This window comes from Terrapene carolina, unplaced genomic scaffold, assembly GCF_002925995.2.
Source record: "Terrapene carolina triunguis isolate 2854851 unplaced genomic scaffold, T_m_triunguis-2.0 Scaffold18, whole genome shotgun sequence".
Taxonomy (NCBI): domain Eukaryota; kingdom Metazoa; phylum Chordata; order Testudines; family Emydidae; genus Terrapene; species Terrapene triunguis.
The window spans coordinates 2,818,106-2,842,359 of NW_020664369.1; the positions used below are offsets into that span (position 1 = coordinate 2,818,106).

At 40.1% G+C, this 24,254-nt stretch overlaps 1 protein-coding gene across 2 annotated transcripts in view; it reads left to right on the forward strand.

The window, feature by feature from the left end:
* LOC113405086 (ecto-NOX disulfide-thiol exchanger 1) overlaps nt 1–24,254 on the forward strand; it is a 487,391-nt gene that overhangs the window by 88,999 nt on the left and 374,138 nt on the right. Inside the window, exon 2 of one of the 2 annotated variants that reach the window (XM_026654602.1) lies at nt 3,028–3,101. The gene's annotated coding sequence lies outside the window, so the exon portion shown is untranslated. Of the gene's footprint in view, nt 1–3,027; nt 3,102–8,377; nt 8,401–24,254 lie in introns of those variants that run through there. The other variant, XM_026654624.1, reaches the window with a different exon arrangement.

Consider the following 24,254-nt stretch of genomic DNA (forward strand, 5'->3'; position numbering starts at 1 on the left):
TCAGAAGGAAATGCTGCTGAAATGTCACTCACCGTCTTCTAGACCCTCTGTCTGTACCCTGTTGGAATAACAGTTCAGCCACAAGTAGAAACAGCTTATCCAATAGTTCTGGATCCATGGCTTGGCACCAGCTGGAACAGACAGAGCTGGAAGTGCCTCTGCTAAATGCTACACCCCCTACCACACGCCTTTCAAGATCCAGGGGTCCTACACATGCCTATCACAACACAGAATGCCCCGATAACAGCTATGTGGGTGAAACCAGACAATCACTATGATCTTGAACAATCTCACACAGGAAAACGATAAAAGACAAAAACACCCTATCACCTGTGGGTGAACACGTTTCACAAAGTGATCCCTCTGTATCTGACCTATCAGGCCTCATCCTCAAATGAAACTGCACAACACTTTCTAAAGATGAGCCTAGGAGCTTAAATTCGTAACTTTGCTAGACACTAAAAATCATGATCTTCATAAAGACACTGGATCTATGCCTTATTATGACAATCCATAATCCACTAACCCCCCTTTTTGTGACTACAGGGATGTTAACGGGCCACTTCACCTTGAATGGTCCCCTAGAATATGTGTTAAGTACTTATGATTAAGGCTGCGAGTTTGTCACAGAAGTCACAGATTCCGTGACTTTCTGTGACCTCTCTGACTTTTGCAGCACCTGGTTCTGGCTCAGGAGCTGCCCGAGCCAGGGCTCAGGGCTAGGGGCAGGGGGCTGCGGGTGGGTGCTTACCTCAGGGTGGGAGGGCTTCCACTGACATGGCCCTGCAGCTCCTAGGTGGTGGAGGGGCCGGGGGGCGGGGAGGCTCCACGCCACTTGGTGCCTGGGCCCGCAGGCCCCACCCCTGCAGCTGCCATTGGCTGTGGTTCCTGGCCAATGGGAGCTGCGGCAACCACCGCTTGTGCCCCTCCGCTGCCTAGGCGCCGCAGGGTTGCGGCGCCGGGTAGGGAATCCCCTGCCAGCCCCGCCAACCCTCCCCTCCCAGCACCAGTGGGGTCCTGGGCCACCTCCCCCAGCACCTCTGGTGCTGTCGGACCGCCCCCCTCCCCCTCAGAGCTCCCACAGCCCCTACCCAAGTTTTAGTTACAGGTATTTTTAGTAAAAGTCAAGGGCAGGTAACGGGCTATGAATTTTTGTTTACTGCCCGTGACCAGTCCATGACTTTTACTAAAAATACCTGTGACTAAAACGTAGCCTTACTTATGATAAACTATCTATTCAAACTTATGTTTAGCTGTGACACTCGGAGTACCTTTCCCAGACCTGAGGAAGAGCTCTGTGTAGCTCAAAAGCTTGTCTCTCTCAACAACAGAAGTTGGTCCAATAAAAGTTATTACCTCACCCACCTGTCTTTCTAATATCCTGGGACTGATAGCTACAGACATACTGCATTTTGCTAATTGGGCTGGCTAGCTAAGAACACATCCGCACAGAGGCCCAGGAAGGACAGACAAGTTCTTCCACAATACACCAACCAATTCCTAGGGTGGCTTAATTTAGTAAGGCATTAAGAACCCTGGGATACACCCCTAAAACATATGTAACTGCAATGTCAATGTTGATGCAACTAGATGGGTATGGGGCATGTGCAGCTCTCTAGTGTGGACATTTGGTGGTGGGCTTGGCAAGCATGTGCATATACCAGGGATCAGCAACCTTTGGCACACGGCCCATCAGGGAAATCCGCTGGCGGGCCAGGACGGTTTGTTTATCTGCCGCGTCCGCAGGTTCGGCCGATCGTAGCTCCCATTGGCCGCAGTTCGCCGTTCCAGGCCAATGGGGGCTGCGGGAAGCGGTGGCCAGCACATCCCTGGGCCCGTGCTGCTTCTCGCAGCCCCCATTGGCCTGGAACGGCAAACCGCGGCCAATGGGAGTTGCGATCTGCCAAACCTGCAGACGCTGCAGGTAACCAAACCATCCTGGCCCGCCAGTGGATTTCCCTGATGGGCTGCGTGCCAAAGGTTGCCGATCTCTGGCATATACATATGAGCCAGGACACACATACACTCTGCAGTGTAGACATACCCTTAGAAATCCTCAAGATAGTGTGGTAGACAAACTGATGGAGCCACCAGATAAGTGTTGGTACAGAATAATGACCCTTCCCACGTCAGTCTGGCACTTGAACTGTTGTCTTTTCTGCTTTCTTTCTTTTTCTATCGCTTTCTATGTCAGTTAAGTCTTTTTTTGTTTGTTTCCTCCTTCTGCTACATCTTACAGTTTTAACTGTTCAGTCTTTTCTTTTTGTTCTTTCTTTAGCAACTGTATAGTAAAACTAATTTGTTTTGTCAAATGGATTATGCACTCTACAGTGCTGATATCTGTATCACTGTGTCAGAATCACCAGGAGAATTTATAGAGACTCTAGATACTAATTGTGGGTAAGTGCTATGCACATGCACAGGCCTGAACATGTGTCTGCTTTAGGGACAGAAATATATGGAGCCAGATTATGGAATCCGTAGTAGAATTGTCATTTTTAACCTTTCTTAAGGATAAAATGGCAAACAAAAATGATACCCTTTGTTGATGCATGGTTCTCTAATTCATGCTGTTGCTCTGCTGCAAATCAAAGGCAGAATGTGTCTCAAATGTATGTCGGTTTGTAGGTTTTTAAATAGATTTTTATTTTCTGCCATACCACTAGTCATTGTACATATTGAATGTGTTGGTTTTATTCTATCATTACTGATAATTGTAGTAAAATTACTATTCTGAAACTTGATGTTTGCAGGAACTATCCTGTACTATTTTTGAATTCCCATAAGCAAGCTTTCTTAAAAGCTTTATGATACTGTATATGTCTTATATTTAATATTTAATAGATTATCCCACTAGTCATCATTCTTATCTCACACAACATGCATTGCTCTACACGTAGCTGTAAAGGACAATATTTTAAACTTATTTCCAAATGGAAGTTTAGCAGAATGATTTTGCTCTGCTTTTATGCCCAAACTATTTACTTTCAATGGCATATTTTTAATGTCTATGGTTTTCCTTTGCAGATCTTGGTCACTGAACTTGAAGCAATCTTTGGATACATACTTCTACAAACTTGGTGAAGATATACTACAAACAGGTACTGTATAGGATAACTCCAGAGTTGGTCTTACATTTTTTGGTTATTGATCTAAGTTTTTATGACTATTTGTTGTAATATTGCACTTCTTAAATCCACTGAAAAATCTCAGTTGTCATTAATGGAGTAATGTGGTAGAAATGTGTATGCTACATTTTTGATAATGTATGTAGTATTTGTATGGGAAAATAAAGAAATGCATCATGCACACGATTGTTTAGAGAGAACTGCATAGAACTAAATATACAGGTTTAATTTCAAAGTGGGCACAATTGTGGGTGTACATGAACACCTAGGCGGTAGAGTTAAGATATAGCCCTGCATTTGGGCCCAGATCCTCTAAACACTGACTTAACTTTGCTTCTGCAAGTAGTCTCGTTGATTCCAACTGGAATTATTCAAGGTAGTAACATTAAACATATGAGTAAATGTTTGTAGAATCAGGGCTGTAGCGGGTGAAATCCTGGCCCTGCTGAAGTTAATGACAAAACTCCCATGGACTTCAGTGGGGCCAGGATTTCTCCCAGAATGCCTGTGTGGAATGCACAGGCAGTTTCAAAAATGTGTACGTTCATATAACTAAGCAATTATTAGATGATTTGGAGTTACTCAATTAGGTCTCAAAAGTTGGGTCATGCCTTGTGACACTTGAAAATGTTGTGCTACTGGAGATGAAGAATGTGAAATGAGAAGATTTAGAAGAGTTTATTCATACAAAAGGATTTACAGAACTAGATAATCTTTCCATTTTATATCTGAAGAGAAGCAGGGTTTTTCAAAGATATGGATTTGACAAACAAACTTTATTTGATCCTGTCTGAGGAGCTTAAAAGATTTAGAGGGGGAAAGGATGAATTGTTCTTATGAAATAAAAACTAGGGTCAGGTCCAGGATGTAGTGGTCCCCCAGGCAAAGATGGGATTTGGCAGTAACCTGGTTGTTCCTTAATAGGCCTGTCTTCACGTGAGTAACTGGACATAGGTGAGTCCTTATTTCTTGGGGGGCAGGATTAGAGAGGTAAATGGATTAGCAGGCTGGAAACAGAATGTCTGTACTAGCTAAAATAAGGGGGAACATCCAGGGAATGATTTACAATGGACAAGATAACAATTGGTAAAATAAGCCTGGAATGTAAGGTGAGGTAAAGAGTAAGTTGCACATGGACAGTGCATGCTGTACAGTGATTGGTTTCGGCAGTGACCAAGCCCATCCCAAAATGTTTAATGAAATGAATAGTTTCATCTGTAGATCTTAGTGTGTTTTGAAAAGCTGGAGAAGTACCATTATCTCCATTTTCTGGAGGAAAAAATATGATTTTTTTTAATTAAAAAGAAGATTTTTTTTAAATTTAAATTGGATTTTTTATTTAAATTGAATGTTTGTTTATAAAAATATTTACAATTAAATTTGAAATTTACAACTTATGTTAAATCCTAAACTTACTATAATCTATTAAAATCATTTAAATTAAATGGAAAAATAATATTAAGCAGTACATATTTGGTGCCAAATTCTAAAGAAACACCACTGAACTGGTGGAAGTCACTCGAATTCAGAGTTTGCTGAAGTGCTAAACTGGCTTTTGACAGCAGTAACCTCTTCTGCGGGTACAGAGAGAATATTTTGTGCATTACAGTGTATTCAACTGGTTTTGTTCAGTGATTAGTTCATTCAAAGTGAAGAAACCAATAGGGACTTAGACAAAAGCAGGAAAGCTTGTTTTTCCTCTTCCAATCTGTGGATAAAATTTAGGTGTGAGAAGATGAGATCTACTAATTCTAAAATCTTGAAGCATAAGGTGACCAGAAAAACAATCAGTTCAATTCGCTAAGCACAGAAGAATAATAGTTTAGATAGATACATAAACTGTTTAATAACTAAGTTACTTTTAAATGCATAACATGTTTTGATAAACCTTTTTTTCTTATGTATCCAGCACACTGAAGGTACTTTATTTAATTAAAAAAAATAATTAAAATGCTATTTTAATCTGAATAAATGCAAGTTCAGATATCTAATTGCTTAAATAAACATGTATTATAGTAGTGCAGTAGTGCCACTATCGTTAAGGTTCCATAACAACTTTTATTTAAACCTAGACCTTTCTAAGTCCTATAGTATTGACATGCACTGTCAGAGTCCTTTGAAATTTGATGCTCATCAGGAGGGTGCAGTATAGGGATAGTGATTGAAATTTGGGATTATTCGAAATAGGGGTTGTGGAGATATAAACCCTGAAAAAAATAGCTGTTTTTCAAAAAGTTTTTTTTTGCAGAGCTAGAGATAAAACTGTTGATGTGATGCAGGTCAAAACCGTCGCAATCTGTGAAGTTTTACCCAAGGTAGTGTATAACACCCACTAAATCTTTGGGGGCCCCAATCTGAGCATATTTTGTAAGAACATGTTTGCTTCTTTGCTTGCATAGATGTGTAGTCCAGAAGGATTGTATTGTGCTTGCACCAATAAAGAAAAAAACCTTGAGAGGATTTCTATGCGGCCACTTTGTACTTACCTGGTTAGTTTGAGGGAATGTGCCAATGCTACTGCCTCTGGTGAACATCCCACCACTGACATTTCTAATCTGTACACCTGTGCAATAAAGATTTAATAATTCATATTGCTTGCTGCAAGTTGTCTCTGTTATAATGTGTTTTCATTTTATGGGGAGGTTTGCTGTGAACAGAGCAGAATATTTTTGTTTCATCAGATGGGGAGGAGCCAAAGACAGCAATTGGTGTGTATATGGGGGTGGAGGTGGCAGGACAAGGACAGGGAGTGGGGTTGTGGCTGCAGAGGGGTTGGGCAATGAAGATGGGTGGTAGGCAAGCTTTGGACTGGTTGTTTGAGGAAATATCTGTATTGTAAGCCCCCAAGGAGCTGGGAAGGGAGGGAGTGGCTACTTGCTGAACTCAGGGTAGGTTAATGTGGTGTTTTCAAAGACACATAACATGGAAGTTTGGAACTGACAGTGCAGGTACCTTGACCACCGAAAGAGAAGAAATATGTGTGCTACCATATTTCCAATGTGTGGATTCTGGGTGATTCCTGGATCATGAGGTTGCAAAAGTTTGCGAGAGAGCAAGGGGTATAGCATGACATGGGGACTGCTAACTGCAGGCTGATTTTGGAGGAGAGCGGTGGCCTGCGTTAGCATCATATTTTACCCACTCTGCAACATTTACGTGGTGCCGTAAGAAGTTGTGATCTACTGGACATTGGGTGATTCACTCAGGCAGAAATGATCTGGGACTTATTCCTGGTATACACATCAAATTATGTCTGAGAGCATATTTGGACTGCATCAGAGATTTGTGTCCAAGAGCAGTGATGTCTTTCTCTGACTTGTCTGAGCGTCTACATAATTGCCTCAGTGACAATATGAAAGCTATTAATAAGTTCTAGAGGAACATTTCTGGGGAAATTTGAGGGTTCATGGTGTCACAGTTCAGGGCCACTGCACCTTCCTTCCCCCTCCCTGGCCCAGCAAGGGCACCCACTCTTGGGCAGAGAATTGAGCCCCTCCCTCCTGACCAGGGTATTTCCAGGCTGCACAGTTCCCTGCCTGCACTGTGAATTACCCAGCAAGTCAGACTGCCTAAGCAGGCCTGCTCTCCCTTCCCAGATGCCATAAACAGGGGGAGTGACTAGGTTGGATATTAGGAAACACTATTTCACTAGGAAGGTGGTGAAGTGAAGCACTGGAATGGGTTATTTAGGGAGGTGATGGAATCTCCATCCTTAGAGGTTTTTACGGCCTGGCTTGACAAAGCCCTGACTGGGATGATTTAGTTGGTGTTGGGCCTGCTTTGAGCAGGGGATTGGACTCGATGACATCCTGAGGTCTCTTCCAACCCTAATATTCTATGATTCTATGAAAGGTATGTGTGTGAATGGGTCTTAATGGGGTGTTGCTGAAAGAGGGCAGAGTTAAGGTTGCATGGACAACTTTAACTGTGCATTTGCTGGTTTTCAGAAGTTTGTTTTGCTCAACTCAGTGTTCTGCAAGGGTATGATATACCACCAAGCACCTTAACTCTGCATTAACGTAGTTTTTTGCCATAGAATAGATATAGTGTACCCTTCTGGTTTGCAAAAAGAAGCACCATATTTAGTGTAAAAAGTATATTTGGTTGCACATCAATGTGTTTTAATGTTTATCAACTAATGAGAATCAACCTTTCTTTAGGAAAATAACTAAAAGGTACAAATACAGATCATGAGTAAAATCGGTGATTTAAATCAAGGTTTTCTGTTTGCTGATTTTAAAGCATGATTAAAATTGGTGATTTAAATCCATTTGATTTTAATCAATATACCCTGATGAATGGGGGAACCTCAGACAGCAAGAGACCCAAGTGTCTTGCCCAGGATGATACAGCGAGATAATTTCAGAGCCAGCAAAAGACTCTCAGTCCTTTGCTGCCAGAATTCTAGCTGTATTGCAGCTGGTACAACGGATCCTGAAATGCAAATTTTTCTGATTGTGTCTCCCTCATACTTCCAGCCTCTTGTCACTTCTTTCCTTTTCCTTATTTCCTTATTTCTCTCCTTTTCATCTGTTCCATCTTCATGTTGTGCTTTTGTTCTATAATTTGTTTTTCTTCCCTGTTTATTTTGCCTTTTCACATCTTTAGTGTTTTCCTTGCCTTTTTAATTCATTTTGGGTCTCCGGGGGGTCAGCAGCAGTAGTGTTATACATGGGAGGGGTTGCGGATGACAGATGGAAATTCACTAGACCCAGTTTCCTTTTATATACACACACACACACACACACACTCTCTCTCTCTCTCTCTCTCTCTCTCTCTTCATGGAGCCTGTTCTAAAAGGAAACTTGCAGGCATTCTTGTAAGTTTCCCTTTGCATTCAGCTCTGTTGGGTGTCCCCTTTGACTTTGTGCCTTATGGGCACCTGCTTTGCAGTTTATGTCTAAACCTAACTGGAATAAGAACAAACTTGAACCTTATCCTATTCCTAAATAGAACTTAAACGTTTATTAAATTCTATACTAGTGATCCTAGTGTTGTCTCTAATGTGACCCATACTTAGGCATGCACAAGCAGATACACACTAATAGGGATGCTACTTTGTCTGGACTATGTTTTGTTTTGCCTTGTGTGTCTGTGCTGGGGCTGTAGCAGAACTCCTGGAGCAGTAGTAGTAGCTCTGACCTAGAAGTTCCAGTTGTGAGTAGGGGAACAGGCAGCCATGGTTCATCTGTGGACCTGCAATCCTAGAATGTCGGCAAAATGGCCTTTTCCTGTCTTCCTTCTACCCACTGATGCCCTTTCCCAGAGTGAGGTGAGTTGCTCTCCTTTTCTTACTGTGCTGTGCAGCATCCTCAGTTACTGAGAATTATGCTTTAAGTTTTACAGAGATACAATGTGCTAGAAGTAAAGCACTAAGCAATGTATGACTTCTTTGGCTTAGTTAATTTTCCATTGCTCCTGGGAACTACTGACTGCATGCACACAGCTGTTTGGGCACCACCCAGTGACAAAGTGATTCTTCACAAATAGCAAGCCTATAAAGCCATCAGTATTCAGGCTGTAGTGTATGAGATGCCAAGTACTGATGGGGAAGCCAAATTCTCTGAATCCTGTCATTTTGCCCAAGATTCCAGGAAGGAATGATTACATATGTGCACACATTCTTTGACAATCTACCAGGCACCGAGTATTTGTAAACGTAACCTCCAATGGAAAAATGTATTTGTATGATTTTTTTTTTAAACTAACAGTGGTTGTGTAAAAGTGCATTCCCATTTGACTCTTTGTCTGAAGTACTTTAAAAGTGAATGGGATGCACTTTAGTGTTTATGGCACATAAGTTTGTCAGGAACATGAAAGAAAAAATAAAAGATATTGTGTCAAATTGACCTCAGTTTATGTCAGCATAGTCCTGGTGGAGTGTCCTGATGGCAAACTCTTTTGCAAGGGTTCAGGTTATGGTGGCAGGGAGTGGCTGTAACTAATCTAGTTGATGGGGAGGGTGGATGTGATCAGCCAATGCAGTTCTAAATTGACAGCTCAGACTTTTTGAAAAGGCGCATAGCCAGTTTAGCCAGGGAATGCCCCAATTCAGCAGTTTCCCTCAAGGTTCCTATTGGCAGAGTTCTAGCAGGAATAAAAATATCCCCACTTGCTGGAAAGGGAGTACAGAGCGATGATGCCTTCCCTTCTGATTGGCCATAGAAGACTTAGATGGCATAAGATGGTGTACTTGGTCTGTTATTTTTTGAAATTAGCTAGCAAGAGACTGAAGTTTAATGCATGGAACACTTGTTTGTTTAAATCAAATATAGATCAGAAAATGCCTCGTCTGTTCATAGATGCACTTGTTACAAAGGAAAGGGTGTTGTCAGCCTTACTGGGCACTTGCAGTGTTAAATTGCTAAAAATTATTAAGTGAAGAATCTGGTCATTTTTAGGGGGGAAATCTGTGTTTCATCTGTGAAAGCCTGTGCAAAACAACAGAAGAGTTGAAAAATTGACTCTTGTAACCTTGGAAATGTAACAGGCATGTTTTTACTGTAGCTAAATCTGAAATATTAAACCCAAAACTGGTGTTAAATTGTGACCAATTGACAGAAGCCGGGAAATTCAAGCTTAGGACTGACATTTGGTTGGCTCAGGGAATCAGATGAAGTGTGAGTTTAGGCAACTTTTCAAAGAGCATATTAATGTCCTCAGTTGAGTGAGACTACTTGCTATCTTGTAATTTTTTGTAATCTGTCCTAAGTTTTCTGAGTGGAGTCTAACCTGTAGTCACAAGGCTGAATCCTGAGGCCTGCTCTGGCCATTTTGCATTCTCCAGTGGTGCATGCTGGTCAGAAAAATGGCAGATCTTCCTCGGTAGCATGTGTAAAATCTGTGTAGCTGATTCTTACACCATCTCCAGCCCCTTCTTGGCCTCTGGCGTAAGGCGGTCCTGGGGGTGGGGAGAATGAGGGATGGCCAAAACATAGAACCGTAGGTTGTGCACGAGATCTTGGGGCCATATCCAACTGGATATAGTTTAGAACAAACTTGAGGCTGCTGCAGTCTACAACAGGGGCTGAAACAGACCCCAGCCAGCCCAATAATAGAGAAGCTGAAAACAGCTTCTTTGTTCCCTCCCATCCAGATGTACCAAGCTCTTACCTTGAGTCCTGATCCAAACAACTCCCTTTCACTTCAGTGGGCTTTGAACAAGGCTCCTGGTGCACCTGGGGATTGAGGCAATACTGTATTTTAGTTAATGTCAATGGGCAGTAGTAGTTTTGAAAGTTTGTTTAGATAAAGCATCAGTTTCTGCAGGTTTCCCATGATTTGTAATTTACCCTTTGCTTTCTAAAATAGGTAACGGTTCTTTATTTTCTATCAGAGAGTATATTTCTGCTGTGATGTACCCTATATTTAACAAAGTTGTGCAAAAAATATTACCTGTTGACAATTTTATTTATCTTATGCTGTACTTTTTGGGTTAGGTTTTGCAAATATTTGTCTCTGTTAGCAATGCTAGAAAGTGTGTTTAGAGTGGATGATTACAAGCAGCAGTACTTGGTTTAGTAATTCAAGTCTGAAAGCAATTCTTCCCTATGATTCACAGGAACAATTGTGGGCGAGTCACAGTGTGAAATACGCCGTATTTTATCAAGTAACCTACTATACTATAAATTGAAGATGTCAGTAGTGCATTACACAACTGTCAGACTTCAAATTAGAGCACTAAATAGGAACTTAGAAATTGTCTTGGTTAATATTGCTTACCATTTATAGTTCTAGTGAAACCAAACACAGATTTCATTTTGAACTAAGAAAAGTAAAGGAAAATGAGTAGAGTCCTTCTACTTCTGCAACTTGATTATTAAGGTGTGCATATAGTAAATGTACGGTACCATCATGGAGCAAGTGAATTTAGATCACCTAGTAAAATCCAGGTAATTGGATTATTATGTAACTTCACCAATCATAAATGTTTCTCGTGACAATCTCTCATTCTGTAAACAGTTACTGTGTCATGCATGCATGGTGGTGCATGTAATGCAATATATTTACACACTTAATATAGATAATGAAAGGCTTCTTACACGACAATTCAAGGAACTGATACAAAGTAATTGCTTAACAAGTGTGATTGTCTACTAATTCTATTGCACCTTTGCACTCTGTGTATTTGGGGATATTTTGGGGCTGTCTCTTAAAATAGAGTGTAAGTATACATACTCATACTCTACATACTTTCTATATAGATATTGATCTTGTACTCTTTATATATTCTGGCCCCAATGTATCACAGTGATATATGTTGATATTGAATTCATTATGTTATGATTGGATCCATATTATTCTAGTCACTGTGGTTAACATAGGACACAAGTAACACATTGTTTTGTGTGAAGACAGTCTACTAACCATAGGGTGCCATAAATTGGTCACTGGCAGTAAGTCACTTCGATGATGACGAACCATAGCTAATGTCAACTTTTTGAACAGCTTACTCTTTCTGCCCTCGAAAACTGCCTCTTGCAGAAGCTAAATTTGAAAATGTAAATATGATGTGATTTGTTTATTGTCATGTGATTTAATTAGGCCAATAGAGGGAGGCAAAGAAAAATTAGACAATTAAAAACATTTAAAAATGGAACCACTTTCTTGAGAAATTCTCTATCTATAGAGTTTTGAGAAATCGAGCGTTTTGATTCTTGGAAATAGAGAGGGATGAAAAGTGGGCTTACAAGGTAATGCTGGTTACCACTTCAATAATGGAAAGATTACTTATCTCCATAATTACCGTTATATTAACAGAAAGTTTTCATTTATTTATTTTGAAGTGTTCTTTGTTTACAAACCATCAAAAGTGTTCTAAAGTTTGAAAATCACTGGTTTCTTATCATGGGTCTATGGTAAAGAATAAGTTTCAGCTTAATATTGCAGATATGCTCTGACCTACCTGGGGAAGAGCAAAGGTTGATTAAATTCACAAAATAAGGTTCTTTCCAGTTTTCTAAATATGTTACTCGGCTTAAAATTAATGCAATTATTTACTAGTCACACACATGCTAATGAATCCTGATAGTCTAAATCGGCCCATTGTGAAGAACTTCACTGTCATCTCCATTATTACCCTGGCATTTTCCCGAAAAGGAAATAATTACTCTAGTGTTTATACATGTAAAGCAAAATGCTTTTGGATTTTTTTAATACATTCAATTTCAGTTACCATTAATTTAATTACATTTAATTAGTAAGACTATAAAAGAGCCACTGTATTTTTGCAAGCCTGTTTTCTAAACTTAAATCCCTAAGAGACCTGGGAGAAACTGATTGTGTTAAACAACAGTTGAATAGGTTTGGGGGCAAAAAAGAGACTATTGTACTGAAGCTGAGGGCTGAGTTTCCAAATGAGGGTCTATTATATTATGTAAGAATGAACTCTTAGGAAAACATTTACAAAAATGTAGATTAAAAGAGCTTGGGTGTTAATATGATTATTCTTTTTAGGTTTGGAGTCAATATTAACTATGTGCAGCCAGTAGCCTCTGCCAATAATGAAAATAAAATATTTATATTAGTAAATTCATTTAAACTGTAAAATATTGAAATGTTTTTAATATGCCAAGTGATAGTGGTTTGTAAAAACTCAGATTATTTTACAATTATAATGTGGGTATATCTTTACTTTCAAAAAGAATGGACTGGGATGTTAAATAGTGGCTAACTTTAGCCCTCCAAGTTTTTTTTTTTTTAAGCTTTATCGAGTCCTGGGTAAGAATCCCCCTTGACTTGCAAGACAGACACAGCTGTAACATGAGCAGGGATCGATGGAGCACCAGTCTAGCTGAAGAGATTTCTGGCCTAAGGCTATTTCAGGCAGGAAAATGGATACTCTGTTTAAAAAAAAAAACCTACAGGGCAATGTTAAGCTATTTGCAGACAGCTGCATGTTCAACCTTTTTGGACAGTATGGTTAAGTGGTTAATTAAGTGGACAAGTCAAATCTCAGCAGGCCCTCAGGGAGAAGGCTGCCAGTACCTCAGCTTCCCATGAAAATTTTGGCAGCTGTGGGTCTGATGCCATAGCAATCTCATCTTGCAGAGTAGCTATGTGTATGATCTTCTGATATGGCTTCTAAAACCAATTTTATTGGATTTTCCCCAGTCGCTGCCACCCACAGGCAAACATTTAAAAAAAATGCAACTTTTTAAACCAAAATTCCACTGCAGTGTACTTTTTGTATTTTTCCCCATAGTACAGAACTAATAACATACTTGTGAATAAGTGAAGATTGTTCTTATAATTGCCCTGACCATCTTACCCAATTCATTCAGTGACACAAGCTGTAGCTTATGACCTAACAATTGTTTCCTTGACGACAAATTGCAGTACTACAAGCAGCATGTTGAGGCATCAGTGGATGAATCAGGTAAGAGCGGGAGGTTGATTAAAGAAGGAGAAACTGCCTACTTTCACAAAGGAATCAGTATTGAAGGGGAAACATTTGTAGGAGCGTGGCCCAGAGCTTTAATGAAACATGATAACACACCTAGAGTTTTAGGTGCTTCCAAGGTGCACCCAGTATCCCCATGTTATCTAAGTACAGAAGTATCCGTGTGTATCTTGGAACTGGGGACACTTTGCAAGTAACTAAACAAATAAATAGTCGGGGCTAGTTCTTCAACTTCAGTGGAGCTACACCAAATTTCACCAGCTAAGGATCTGGCCCAATGAATTTAACTGCAAGAAACTGAGGGTATCAGTGTATTTCCTGACCCACATTCCACCAAATAATACAGCAATAGGCTTGTAAACTCTTTTGCACAGGGACACTGTATTTCTTTGTATTTGTACAGTAGCTAGTACAATGGGGCCTCTGAGTTCTGCAATATTGAATATATAATAAAGCTTTTTAAAGTACATTCTGTAGCATACAGCACTGTAGAACACAGTCATTTTAATTAAGGTTTATTGTGTCACTATTTGCATCTTGAAAGGTCTTTGCACAATTAGTACCATAAAGTGGATCTGGTTCTGATCTCACACTAGCATAAATCTGGAATAACTCAATTAAAATTAGTGGAGTTGCGCCAGTTTTATAGTATGAGAGAGATCAGAATCAAGCCCAGTCATTTCAGTGGGGATTTTCAGATCAAAAGTCATCTTTACAAAAAACCCCAAATTACAATGTTACACAATATACTGTATCACAACAGCTTTAAGGGAATATGTAGTTATTTGGGGTAAATGTTTCAGGATTAAAAAAAACCAAAAAAACAACAAACCCTCAGCACTTACCGCAATAAGAGTTAATTTCATTCTCATCATGAGAGCTTGCATTGGGAATATTGTGCATTGCCTTAGCTCAGATGTTATTTCCAATAAATATGGAAATAATGGCTCACAGTGCTGCAACCTGTTAGGAGATCTCGTGGGAAATCTCATAAGATTACGTGATGGGTTTGAAATTAATCCATGTCCCCACTGTATTTACACAATATACCATTGTTTCTCTGCCTGCTCACAGGGAAAGGTAAACACTACAGTCCTAAATTGGTAGGGAACCTGCAGCAATAAATTCTCCCAGTAGGAACTAAATTTCTTTGTATTAAAGCAAGCAATAGACAAAATAGATTATGTACCTTTTTTATACTATGGACATTAGGCATACCGCTGTTTGTCCTTTTAAATTACAGTTTGTATCTCTCTTATTTGCATCACTTTCTACAGACATTAATTTGCATTATCCTCATCAAAATCTGAAGGAAATAAAGAAGGATTAAAAGTGAATGGAGAGCATCTTCCTTTTATTAGTGGATGTTGCCCAGCCGTGTACCTAACATCTGTCATTCTTAGCCTGCTTCTGTTCAGGTTTGCAGGGCTGTGACTCTTTTAGCCAAACCAGTCTCCCCATTGACTTTACCAAGGTGCAGTGGGGATTATCAGGCCAGAAATATTTTGTCAGACCTGTAGCCAGTGAATCACCCTGTGACACTGGCTGACCAGGTGCCAGCTCTTGCCAAGGTTTTAGGCCTTAGCCACGCACTGACAGATTCATTGCTAGAAACCAGTCTGTTTCACATAAGAATGTAAGAACGGCCATACTGGGTCAGACCAAAGGTCTATTTAGCCCAGTATCCTGTCTTCCAACAGTGGCCAATGCCAGGTGCCCCAGAGGGAATGAACAGGTAATCATCAAGTGATCCATCCCCTGTCGCCCATTCCCAGCTTCTGCAAACAGAGGCCAGGGATACCATCCCTGCCCATCCTGGCTAATAGCCATTGATGGACTTATCCTCCATGAATTTATCTAGTTCTTTTTTGAACCCTGTTATAGTCTTGGCCTTCACAACATTCTCTGGCAAAGAGTTCCACAGGTTGACTGTGCATTGTGTAAAGAAATACTTCCTTTTGTTTGTTTTAAACCCGCTGCCTATCAATTTCATTTGTTGACCCCTAGTTCTTATGTTATGAGAAGGAGTAACAGCTAATTTAGACCCCATCATTTTATATCTATAGTTGAGATTATGTTTTCCAATGTGCATTACTTTGCAATTAATTAACATTAAATTTAATCTTCCATTTTGTTGCCCAGTCATGTAGTTTTGTGAAATCCTTTTGTAGCTCTTCGCAGTCTGCCTTGGACTTAATTATCTCAAGTAGTTTTGTATCATCTGCAAATTTTGCCACCTCACCTGTGTTAGTATGGTTAAAATGGGTATTGGACTCATAACAATGTGTTTAGATTTCATGAAGTGCTTGTAAATTGCTGCATGGATGACTCTCAATTATAATTTCTTTATCAAATACTATAAGATAATATTTAAGTTTTTGCTTTATGACAGTAAAAAATATTCACTCTGAAACTGAGAACCCAGTCAGGAGGGATTGTCTCCTAACCATCAAAAAAGGCCTATCAAAACTAAATGGGCCATTGGGGGACATCTCAATACAAAGACTTTGATTTCCCTTTCACACCCATGAAGAGGCTACATGCGAAAGGGTTCATCCCATCAACTTGAATTCTGGAAGAAGGAAACAAAGATAGCTGTCAAGAAAATTTTTCATCTCTCTTCTGCTGTTTGGACTCTCATGGAGCTGGAGCTACAGAACAGAAGCAGAGATCCCCCTGGGTCAACCTACGTTAGCCCTAAGGACATTCAGAGCTGACATATTGCTACAACTCTGTCACCTTTTAAAACCATAGACTGTAACTCATTTGTTTATGTATGCTTGCCTGCTTTAACCTTATAATAACTTTCTCATTTCTTTTTCCTAGTTAATAAATCTTTAGTTAGTTTATTACAGGACTGGTTACAAGTATTGTCTTTGGTGAGAGATCTAAGGTACAAATTGACCTGGGGTAAATGGTCTCTTAGGACTGGGAGCAACCTGAATATTTTGTGATTTTTGGTGTATAGCAACCAGCTAGCAATAAGTCCAGCTTGCCTGGGTGGCAAGACACACTGGAGTGCCCAAGGGGACTGTCATAACTATAAAGGGAAGCGTAACAGCTCTCTGTGTACAGAGACTCCAAATCCTTTTACCTGTAAAGGGTTAAGAGGCTCGGGTAACCTGGCTGACACCTGACCCCAAGGACCAATAAGGAGACAAGATACTTTCAAATCTTGGGGGGGGGAAAGGCTTTTGTGTGTGCTCTTTGTTTTAAGGGGTGGTTTGCTCTTGGGACTGAGAGGGACCAGACATCAATCCAGGTTCTCCCCATCTTTCTAAACAAGTCTCTCCTATTTCAAACTTGTAAGTAAAAAGACAAGCAAGGCGTCTTAGATTTACTTTGTTTTCTCAACTTGTAAATGTACCTTTTTACCAGAGTGTGTATCTTTGTTTGCTGTACTTTGAACCTAAGACAGAGGGGGGTCCTCTGAGCTCTTTAAGTTTGATTACCCTGTAAAGTTATTTTCCATACTGATTTTACAGAGATGATTTTTACCTTTTTCTTTAATTAAAAGCCTTCTTTTTAAGAACCTGGTTGATTTCTCCTTGTTTTAAGATCCAAGGGGGTTTGGATCTGTGTTCACCAGGGAATTGGTGAAAGGTTTCTCAAGGCTTCCCAGGGAGGGAATTCTTGTGATGGTGGCAGCGGACCAAAGCTAAGCTGGTAGATAAGCTTAGAAGTTTTCATGCAGGCCCCTACATTTGAACCCTAAAGTTCAAAGTGGGGATACAGCCTTGACAGGGACTGTCTGTGAATCCACAATAAGACTATTATAGTGCTTCAGGAGTTCACATTTGTTACTGGGTTGGTAAAATCTAGTGATAGAACAGACAACCAGTTTGGGGTCTCTGCCCTGGTACATGACAGTCTCCCCTGAGCAAAGGTGCTGGAACTAGGGGTGCTAAGGGTGCTGCCGCACCCCTGGCTTGAAGTGGTTTCCATTATATACAGGGTTTACAATTTGGTTCAATGGCTCCCAGCACCCTCACTATACAAATTGTTCCCAGCACCCCTGCCCCTGAGGTTGACACTCATAGTCATGAGCCACACCAGACAGCGTGACCGACACAACAAGCATATGACAGTCCCCAGCCTCTGGGTTAGTATCTAACAGTGAAACTTGAATATTGGCTGATCTTGATCCAATAAGCTAATAAATATTCATGAAGCTGTTAAGAATTTTAAAGGCAAAATAAGGGTGATCTATGGCTGGCTTCCTTTCTTTGACCTGAGCTATCCTGGAGCTTTCTCTCTTCCCATTACACATTTCTTTCCTTTTCCAGTAGCACCATGTTCTGTTCTGGAGCCTTTCCAGCTCCTTCTGTAAATTCCTTCTCTTCCCTGAAAAAGAATTCCCTACCCTTCATCAGCTCTCCTGGATCTTCTCTATTGGTTTTTCTCCTTTCCCTGGTGACTTCTCAGCCTATGCAATTTCCTTTTCTTTGTTCCTTTTCTCTTTCCCTCCCTCTTAAGTAAACCCAATATTACCTTTGAATGACCATCAGGTGCAGGAGAACAGACAAAAATGAAGTGATCAGGCAAATCCATTTCTTAACTGACTAGAAAACGTTTGTGCAATCTCGTTTATAAATCAAGATAGTTCAAGAAAAATTTAGATACAGGCATAAACTGTCTTTGCAGCTACACAGAGCTCTTCTTCAGACCTGCAGAAGACCGGAAGAAGAGCTCTGTGTAAGCTCCAAAGCTTTTCTCTCTCACCAGCAGAAGTTGGTCCAATAAAAGATATTACCTCACCCACCTTGTCTCTCTAATGTCTTCGGACCAGCACAGCTACAACACTGCACACAACAGCAGCTCTAATTGAAAAAGTAAAAATTGGACTTGCTTACTTAGCAGAACTGACACTTGTGTGTATCCAGGAGTCAGATCTACTGAGATTATTGTCAAAATATGATGCATACATGGCTCCCTTTTATTATTCTTACTGAAGAAGAAGCTGGGTGGAAAAAAAACATATTCCACTAACTTTGCCCATATTAAGACTTTATAGATTGCCATCTGCTTTGACTTATTCACTTTTTGTAAATCTTCGGTGTGTATTTTACAACAGTCTCTCTTTATATTTGTACCGTCTGTCTGTGAACCATATGAGTAGCTTCCCTGTGTTTTGTTGTTCTTGGCAGCCATATACCTGGGAAATCTTGATTTTTACAGTTCACTTGTATCTTAATTTTTTTTCCTTGGGGGTTTTATTGCTTTCTTTCTGTTAACGCTGCTGAGCTAACAAAGCTAATGTGGAGTGAGGTACAAGATTCTACTCCATCTTCTTTCTGCTGTTGGTTTATTATGCATCACCAACAGGATTGTTTACTAAATTGCAATCAACTAATCCTATAATACTATTAAAGAGCAAAAGGGTTACACAGGTACCTCTGAGAGCACAACGCCAAGACCGTGGGGTTTCAGAGGTATTGCTGTGGACCTGAGGAATTCTCATTACCGGCAATGATGCAAAATGATGCAAAAGATGGAAGGAACTCAACTTGACTACCCGTATCGGCGGGTAGCAATCGATTTATCCGGGATCGATATATCGTGTCTCGTTAAGACGCGATATATCGATCCCCGAACGCGCTCACCGTTGACTCCGGAACTCCACCAGAGCGAGCGGCGGTAGCGCAGTCGACGGGGGAGCCACAGCCGTCAATCCTGCGCCATGTGGACCCCAGGTAATTCGATCCAAGATACTTCGACTTCAGCTACGCTATTCGCGTAGCTGAAGTTGTGTATCTTGGATCGATTCCCGCCCCCCAGTGTAGACCAGCCCTCAGAGCCAACATAGAGTTAATGGGGCTGGGAGTTCAGAAAAAATCATATTGTTTAGTTTACAAGTGAAATAATTTCCAGTTGAATTGTTTCACTCTTTTATATAGAGAGAAATTTAATATTTTAAAGGTGTCTCCTCACATTTCTGAGTTACTGAAGAAATATGAACGTGAATTGTACTTCTGTGTTTAAAGTACAGCTTGAAAATTATGTTGAACACACACTTATTTATCCATTTGTCAGTTGTAGCAAATTTAATACTACACTATGTGCACCTAAACCTTTATAACTGAGTGTTTTCTGAAGTCTGGTTACACGGAAGTCCCACAGAAGATGTGCTGTTAAAAAAAAAAACAAACATTTTTGGCTTCATGTACTATAATGTGTATTTGTTCAAACAAAGAAATGCTTATCTGTTGAAATGATAGCAGTGATATATTACTTTGGCTTTCATGCTTACCTACTATTTCCTTTTTGGCATTAAATCCTTAGCTGAATCAATTGAGTAGATAGACTCAAAAAAGTTAACTTGATGCCTTTTCCAGCAGAGCTTCTATAACTGGCGATAAAAAGGAAAATTAAGCATCCAAGGGGCCATCTAGTATAGGTTAGACGTCACTGACTAGATAAAGGACTGTAGTGTTTACCTTTTCTTTTTCTAACTGTATTAATTTCAAAGGGTGTACAGGTCCTCTCCTTTCACTGTCATGAGTGTGCCACATTAGATATCAACAGTGTAGCCAACCATCTGTTGAATCTAAATAGCATGCAAATTCTTCTTCTTTTCATACTTTTCCTAACTAATTAAGGGTAATATTGCATATGCTTTCTTAATCCATCTGAAAAATGACTAACTCAACAATAACTCTTTAGTACTCAAGTCATTTCTTAATTTCTTTTGTCACTGACTTTAAAGTTCAAGGGCCTGTTTTATTTTGCATCAGACAACAACAATTTCTCTCTGTTTAACACAAAGTATGCAGAACTTGTATTTTCCATTTTAATGACTTATTTTGAGATTCATTGGTCTTTTTCCCCTCGGTGCATACATGGTTTGCAGGACAGGAGTATGCAGCTCAGAAAACAAAACAAATAACAGCAATCAGTTTGAAAAATGGAAAGTATACAAAACAAAAATTAATAGTATTAGAATATTTGTGTCTAAGATAAAATAATTAGGAACACTTATACCATTACTGGTCAACATACTGTACTTATTACAGTTATTGCCATTTGCTTGCTAAAACTTACTATATAATACAAGGTTATGGTCCTCAAAATACAGGAAAGTGAAATTCCTGTACATCAACTTTGATCTGACAGGCCAGCTTTTTCATGTGGGATGATTCTATACTCAATTATTTCTTATCTCTTCCTTTCCTATGTATTGTGATATGATTATCAGCATAAAGGATAACCATGAGTGAACTCTCCAAAAGAATTACTCTGTCGTTTTTAAGCTGGAGGGAGCATAGTCTAGTGACTACAACACAGAAATCAGAAGTTCTGGGTTCTCTTCCTTACTCTGCTACTGAGTCACCTAGTGCCCTTCTACAAGTCACATGTGTGTGTGTGTGTGTGTGTCCCAGTTTCCATATCTGTAAAATGGGGATAATTATACTGATAATGATGATTACAATTATTATTTGTAAATTTAGTATTATTATAAAGTATTCTCTGAAGTGTGATTTTTCTTTTTCCCCTTAGGGCACAATCCTGCATGGTTCTGTAAGATCCTTACAGTAGGTGCCAATGGACCGCTCCATGCTCCTTAAATGAACTCCTTTTTAGAGCATGATCCTACAAAGGCAAAAACACCCTCAACTCCCATTAAAATCAGTGGAAGTTGAGGGCACTCAACACCTTTCAGGAACTGAGCCCTTCTCAAGTTCGATGCTCTGAGCTAGAGTTTTGGTACATCTTATTTTTTGCTTCTCACTCTAATGAAACAGAAGTAACAGTAGTACTGCCTCACAGAGTTCTTAAATTATTAGGTTTGTGATGATCTGCCCAAAAGAAAATATTCTGTTTGTAAGAGGTGCCTGACAAAATGGTTTTGGAAATGTGAACTTCCCCACATTGCTTTTGATAAAAAGTATCTCCGGGACATTAGTATCCATGTCAGTGATGTACAGCCAATCGTTTAACAAGGTGCTCTCCCCAGAACTTTCTTAGTCTCTAAAAAAACCTGGTGTGCCTGGGGTGCATTAGCTTACAGAAGGGAGGGAATGGGGAAACTATCAATATATTTTCAAATTTAAATAAAAGGGATTTTCTCTGGATCATAAGAACAAAGGTAGTTCTACTTGGCAAACAAACTTCTGTTAAATACACTTCACTGGAAATGTTTATATTGTTCTGTGACCTTGCTGTCTTTTTATTGGTGGTTAGCACAAATGGGCACGTTCTCCAGAAAAATTACAGCAGTCACCAGTTAATTAAACAAAAGAACAACCCGTGTCTATTGCTGGAAGAGCTCATCTCCTGCCACTGGTGTGGCTGATACCCCAACTTCCTTTCTGCATTACTTCCTGAGCCTGGGGACCTTCCCCTATGGGAGGAACCATGCTGTTTAGGAGCTGTTAGGGTTTGTTCCATGATACACTCGCTCACTCACTGAGCCAGCACTGGCAATCTGTTACAATACATTCTTCCTGAAAAAAATATTCTGAGCATGCCGATAATGTTCAACCTGGATAGTTTGAAATGGGAATGAAGGAGGCAAAGGCATTTTTGTGAAGCCTGGGGGCATCATCTTTTGGGAAACCATGTGACATTGGTTGGAATCTGGTCCATTGCACACATGAAGAAATTGCTCTTCAGAATATTGTGATGAGCCTTAAGGGTGAGTCATCTCCAGTAGGTGTAGTTTGTAATAGCATCTTGAAAGTGATCAGAGTCCATCAGTGACAGGGAAATCTCCTCAACCCGCTCTTTGCTGTTCCCCTTGAATTTCCTGCAAGGTCCCTGTAACAGATCTAGTCAAGTGCCCCCTCTCGGACATCACCAGACTACTCTGTAGAGATCTAAATGCTGAATCCCTCATGTGCTTTAAATCTTGGGTGTCTGAACAGAGTCCAGGCGCTGCCCCTGGTTTCCGATCTCTAGGCACACTTTTGAGATGCAGATTTTCTGCCTAGTACCCCTCCTGAAAGTTGAGACCTCCGCATCCAACTGCCCAGCCCCTCGACTCCTCAGGTTCCTCCATAGCTTGAGCACACCCTCACCCAGAACTCCAGCTGTGTAATGTTTGGGATCCTCAGGTTAACTCTTTGAGGGCAAGAGATAGGTGTAACATATCACACAGTCAAACTTTGCACAGGATTCTAAATCACCATTGCTCTTTACTAATAGCACAAAAAATACACAGATCTAGACAAATATAATAAGCCTTATGTGCATTTCCCTGTCTCAGTACTCTGGTGCACTCTTTGGGCTAGGATCAGAGTCCGCTGGGGATGTCCTTGATCCTTCTGATACAGCACATGGCTTATTTTCTCAGCCTTGGAGCACCGCCCATCTCTCCCCAAATCTGCTTGCTTTTACTGATCTTGGTTGGTTCTGCAGCTAATCTGCTCACCCTGCTACAAAAGCATTGCCATCTCGTCTCGTCTCCTCTCTTGCCCAAAATTTCTTGACTAGGTCTGTGAGTCTCCTCTCTGACACAGCCAGTCTCTGTGGTTTCTAAAGGCTAGCATCAACAACACCTTCTTGGCTTTGTTCTGCATTTGGGGATTTGGTAGGAAAAAAATGGACATTTGTTGAATTCTGAGGACCCACCGCTGTACGTGGTCTGGTGTTTGATAGCAAGGGTGGAATCCACATAGACATAGAGGTATTCAAAAATATAGCAATAACATTAGAACAACTTCATAGCATCATCCAGCATTTCCAACTTGTACATGCAGATTCCCCAAATTGTCACAGCTCTGAGTGACCTTTCTAGCATGCCACTGCTTTATCTGAAACTTTATTACAAGGAAATCATCAGGGAAACATAGAAATCTATCCTGGCTAGATAGCTATTCTGTTACTAAGAACAGAAAATTTTGGAACATAAAATTTCAGTAGCTTTGTTGTGACCACAACATTATTCTATCTTTCCTGTCTCTGTGTGTTAAGTCTTTTTTCTAAAATGGTCACGAGGAAATGAAATGCTCTGTGATCAGCAGCCTGCCCTTGTCCTGACCTCCTTCTAATGGCGATCCTGTCTTTGCTGTCATATTGGCCACCTGCTTCCCTTCAAAGCATCCTCATGCAAAACACAATCAATTCAGAATAATCATTGTATATTTGGAAACGACAAAGCAATTCTCAGAGTCCCACTGATTAGTTTGTATAGCAACCCTACTGTATGTTGCCTCTGCTGCTGGAAAGGCTGGTAGCTGTTTGGCAAGCTGCAGAAGAAGTTTCTTTTCAATAAGTGCTTTTATTTTATTCCAGAGTGTAATATTATTTTTCTATGGTGTGAGTAGTAAAGAAAATACACATATAGCTAAATAAATTATTTATAATATAGTGGACACTAATATAAAATGGTTCCAATGATTGTGTACATTCAATTTATTCTAGGTTTTTGGCTCACTCTTTGGAATAATTGTTGCCCAGAAAATGTTTCTGAATACCAATTATTTGATTACAAGAAAATTGATCCAGGTCTCATACTCAGCTTTGTATAATATTAAGTCTCTATCATTTTGCTTGCCGTTTCTGACAGTAGACGGATCTTCCACATATGTCAATTGCTGTATTAACACTGATGATACTTCTAAGGTGACCAGATAGCAAGGGTGAAAAATCGGGATGGGGGCAGGGGGTAACAGGCACCTATATAAGACAAAGCCCCAAATATCTGGACTGTCCCTATAAAATCAGGACATCTGGTCACCCTAGATACTTCTAAGAGAGTGAGCACAGGTGGATTAAAGCAGGAT